Source organism: Anneissia japonica, unplaced genomic scaffold (assembly GCF_011630105.1).
Source record: "Anneissia japonica isolate Jap-2015-1 unplaced genomic scaffold, ASM1163010v1 scaffold987_len1640505_cov201, whole genome shotgun sequence".
In the NCBI taxonomy this organism is placed as follows: Eukaryota; Metazoa; Echinodermata; class Crinoidea; order Comatulida; family Comatulidae; genus Anneissia; species Anneissia japonica.
Window position 1 is genome coordinate 136,318 of NW_022714175.1, and position 5,262 is coordinate 141,579.

The 5,262-nt window shown below is 32.5% G+C and overlaps 1 long non-coding RNA gene across 1 annotated transcript; it reads right to left on the minus strand.

The window, feature by feature from the left end:
* Positions 1-4,647, minus strand: LOC117108961. The gene is made up of 7 exons (XR_004445443.1): positions 4,328-4,647; positions 3,876-3,887; positions 2,823-2,831; positions 1,900-1,920; positions 1,157-1,177; positions 889-999; positions 1-380 (listed from the first exon to the last, which is right to left on the minus strand). It is a non-coding gene; the product is annotated as an uncharacterized LOC117108961 (long non-coding RNA).
* Positions 4,648-5,262: the final 615 nt, after the last annotated feature.

Here is a 5,262-nt window from a genome sequence, read left to right on the forward strand (position 1 = left end):
TAAATAAGTTTTTTTTTTTTTTTGTTTTTTTTGTTTTTTTGTTTTTTTTAAATAGATGGAATATCCTTATAAGAATAATTACAAGTAACCGGGCCTATACGTCTTCTTTTTCAGCGTCAAATGTGCAGATGAATTTCCACCGGTCGACAGTCACCATATAGGGCGAATCAAACATTACATTGTGTGTCACTGATGTAATGACTGCTTTCTTTGAGGGCTAGCCCGGCCAATAGTAGCGTGTTATGATAAGCCCATGTCTACCTGCAAATGGTCCAGTTCCATTCTAATGCGACCACTGTGTAAACACTTATAGCGTTTAAATTATATGTAGATTACGAGTACTTCAGTATAAGAAAATAGATGTAAACTGCATTAAAAATCTAAAAAAAAGAAAGAGTAAACTCGTCTCGTAATGTATATCTTTGAGATACTTTAATGCTCAATACATGTATATTATATGTACTGAAGTAAAAATAGAGGATAACCATATTATCAGGGGAAAAGGAAATAAAACGTAATTTAATATTATTGGTAGTCAAATCAAAGTTTTAACAGAGGAGGTTCCAAAAGTGCTGCTGAAAAGAAAGGCTACATGTGACGTATCTAGGGGTGCACAGTTGGGAAAGATACATGCCTCCCCCTCAAAAAAAAAAAATACTCGCGGCCCCCGCTACCATAAAAAAAATCACGCTCAAGCAGTTAAAAAATTACCTCAAATCACCTTATTAAAATACAAATTAGCTTTCCTCTCCTAATGATCAAGTCCTCCCCACTTCATTTTCGCGCCCCATTATACATCACCCCCTCCCCCACCATTTCAAGACTCCTAGATACGTCACTGGATAATACTGACTGTACTATACAATTTTGTAAAGAATAGGCCTATACCTTAAAATGTAAGGTTGCTGATCAAATATTATATGGGATGTGTTATTGTTCTCGCTCCGCCATTGCCCTCTTTATCGCGTTTCTTAGCCGAGTTCGCAGACCAAATCGACTCTGAAAAAAAAATATCTATAACTTTTAGTATCTCATTAACAATTAAGAAACGGTAGGTAGTGAAATACAAAAACGGTAACTTTCAATGACTGGAAAATGTCGGTCGTCATGTGATATCTTAATGTGTAATTTATGTTCATATTAATAGATCACTCACCCTTGAGCTTCCAGATGATCCCTGCAAAATTTAAAATAATTATATTTTTTTTAGTATAAACAGTAGGTAGAAATAATAGTAATAATAATAATAATAATAATAATAATAATAATAATAATAATAATAATAATAATAATAATAATAATAATAATAATAATAATAATAACAGTATGGGTAAAGGTAAAGAGTTCTTTGGTTTACATTTATGGATATTCATAAATATTTATATAGGCCTATATCAGGGAACAGTGAAATTTCTCTGTTCCCTGGCCTATATCTACAAATTATAGTGAAATTTCTCTGTTCCCTGGCCTATATCTACAAATTATAGTGAAATTTCTCTGTTCCCTGGCCTATATCTACAAATTATAATTTTGTGGAAGCGGTTTGGCGCAGCGGGAACAAGTTTGGTTTCCCAACTTAGAGGTCGAGGTTTCAGTCCCTCACTCTGCATTTCTCTTGTGTCCTTGAGCAAGGCACTTTATCTGCAATGCTTCTCTCCACTAGATGGGTACCTGGTGGAGTTGCCTGCTTTTTTTTTGTCTATGCCCGCAGCAACACTTAAGCCTGACATCTTAATGGGCTCTAACTTTAACATCTTAGCTATCAAAATTTTTAATAAAGAACAATTGATGTCTGAAAAGTGCACATGTTTTATATTCGTTGTACTTTGAGGCAAAATATTTAGACTTTTGTATTTTATATCCATAGTAAATGATTATTAATCAACTACCGGTACTTACCCTTGAGCTTCCAAATGTTCCCTGCAAAATATATAATAAATATTATAATAAAATCAGCTTTTAGTGTATGAAAAGTTGAATAGCAGATAAATCTATCTCATACATAAGACTTACAAAGCGCACCATAGGCCGGACTATCTCCTGCAATCTACTCAGATATGACTCAGATAGACTCGTCAGGTATAATGTCCCTTATTATTCTCTTCCTAATGCTAGACAGCGCCCCCAACGAGCAAGTTAATTTAAAAAGAAATTTAATTAAATTAGGTATGGCGAGCACTAAGCGCAATAAAGAGTGAGTAACTCAAAATTAGGGCTTGCGAACCTAGGGAGGCACTACTTAGTGTGCTAAGGGATTGGAGATGTTTGCACATCCTGCACAAAAAGCTAAGATTTTATGGGCGGGAATTTAAGTATTTTTATATATTTTTTAATGTCAATTCATTATTATTATTATCAATATCTGATTTAATAATGATAATAACAAATACCTAAAACCTCGAATTGAAGCCCTGGACCTCGAGATGGGCTTCATTTCGTGATGGGCTTCATTTCGTGGCTACTTTTGCAAAATGAATGCTGTAGATTTTGTGAATTTGTTCTATAAAGCAATATATATATATATATATATATAAATCACCTAAACTACTGTATAAACCAAGCTCATTTTTAATTTATTTTGTTTTCTGAAATTAATGTACAGTTTTTGTTTTTGTACTGCACAATCTCGAAAAAAAGCCTATGCTATTTTGAAGAGGTCAATGGGTTTCTTTTCAAGATGGGCTTCTTTCCAATGCTAATTTTGCAAACTAAAGAGGGGGCTTCAATTCGAGATGTGGTTCATCTCGAGATTAAGCCCACTGGGCTTCAATTCGAGGTTTTACAGTACTGTACGGTATCCGGTACTGTAACAATCTACTCACCTCACAATCCTGGTAGAGGGCGCAATTAAAAAAAAGAAATCATATGAATAAATGAATATTCCAAAATTAGATTATTCACTTCAAAGTTCACATTAAATATAAAAGACAAACTGTGCAATTAACTGGCATGCAAACGCAAGAAAACATGTACAGTAAAATGCTTGCATTAATATTTAAAATTTAAAAAATAACACGAGATAATAACATTGAAAACCAACCAGCATAGGAAAGTAATTCGGAGTAATTGGAGAAAAGTTAACTGTTTAATGTTTTACAACTTTCAAATACAAACGAAAACAATCTTGCATATAATTACAGTATTCTAGCCGTCTATGACAATAACCATTTCATGAATCAGAGAGGCAATTTCCATAGCAAACAATTATATTATTACTGTGTACAGAAAATTGGATAAATAATCACAGTGCTCCAGTAGAAAAATGATTGTCATAATTTTATTAAGCATAGCTCTTCAACGAAAAATTCCCTTTTTAGCTGTATGAAAAACTGTCTGGCGATACATATGCCTATAGCCTATATAAAGATAAACACGTATATAAGTTTAAAAACAAAAAACAGTCCTGTCCAATACAAATAAAACAAATAATAAAATGAATCGATAATGGTATTCGTTTATCAACTTTCACAATGCCACAATGAAAACATATGCGTAAAGTCACACCTCACTACACATGCGTAGAAATTTTAACATAAACTGATAGAGATTATAATTTAAGGCACATTGGCAACATGTTAAACAAAACCAATAATACTTGGCATAATGGATGTGTCTGCTTTGAAGTGATTGACGGATTAATAGTGAAAAGTCAGATGGATAAAGATTGTCTGCGCGATCTAATTATATCTGTTAATTCTTCATTAGAAATCAAAGAATGAGTTATTGATGTAATGCGCACCGTTAATCAATCAACCAATCAACCAACCAACCAATAAATCAATCCATCAATCATCGAACTGACCAATCCGCATCTGCCACGTATTAGCGGATGTGCGGATGTATAGAGTTATCTGAATTGAATGATTGCTGCTTACCCTGTTGGATACCTATTTGAAAGATAAAGACACATGATTTTAGTACATAACAAACATCACTACCACAGGTATAATAATTTGGTAAGTTGTAATCATTATAAAAATGAAATTTATTATTGTGCCGTCACCAAATGCTGATAATAAAATTTAACCGATGACAAAAACAGTTAATGATTTGGTAAGTGATGATAATGTTGATTATAATGATGATGATGATCATGATCATGATGACAATGACAGTGATGTTTATTCTGGTAGGAAATATTCTGATCTTGATAATTTTAAGATATATGATTATGAATGAATGATGATGATGATGAAGATTATGGTGGTGTTGTTGATAACGATGATGATAATGATGATCATCATTATCATAATACTAATAAAAATGTGAATATTAATAAAAGGCCTAATATACTCATTACTTTAAAAAAAAATGACATGGTACTTACTGTACACGCCTGACCGATTGGAAAGAAAGAATAGAAAACAGTTATGTTACCACTCGGCCTATATTATACAGTACAATATAAAACGTTATCTCCGGTATATTTACGCAACAATACGACAGCAAGAGAACATCTTAGATAGGCCTATTTGCACACACATCATGATATAGACCTAACCGAAGGAATGGTATAATTAATTTCACCGTGCTGGATTAAATCGTTCACATTTTAAAATCAATAAAATATAAAATTATGCAAGAATAGTACTTACCTTCTGTTTGGTTGTGAAGTGAGGAAACCAAGCGAGAAAATTGAAAATAGAAATATATTTTGTTAAATTAAATTGGAAATAAAAATGTATGTATCAATTCTAAATATTGATTTATAACAGTGTCAGATCAAAATTTTCTTACTGTAGAATAAATGGGAAAGTGCGCCCGCTGCGACTTCGTGCTAAAGATCTTTGCTTCGTATTGAAATCAAAGTGCGCCCATTGCAACTTACCGGAAATAAATTTACAATTACATAGTAAAAATAACTAATAACATATATTTGGAAAACGATTTCATAACAGGAGCACACGATGGTGTATTCGATTCATACACTAAACAGAAAATACAAATAAATTAAATAATAAATAAACAAAAAGGTAGCGCGAATAGTGAACAATCCTTGCGCTAACAGTACAACATAAATTAGGTGAATTGAAGGATTACGTTCAAAGAAAAAAAATGACAAGACCCCTCTATCGCCAAAACAATGTACCGTACCCAAAATCGTTAAATGTAGATACACTTTACAAACAAAAAGCAAAACAAAACAAAACAAAACAAACAAACAAGCAAACTGATCGCGGTAGGTAACACTAATACCGTAACTCATAAAATGACCATTGAGACTCGAATGCTCTGCAAATAATGTTATTTTCTTTTTTCCTT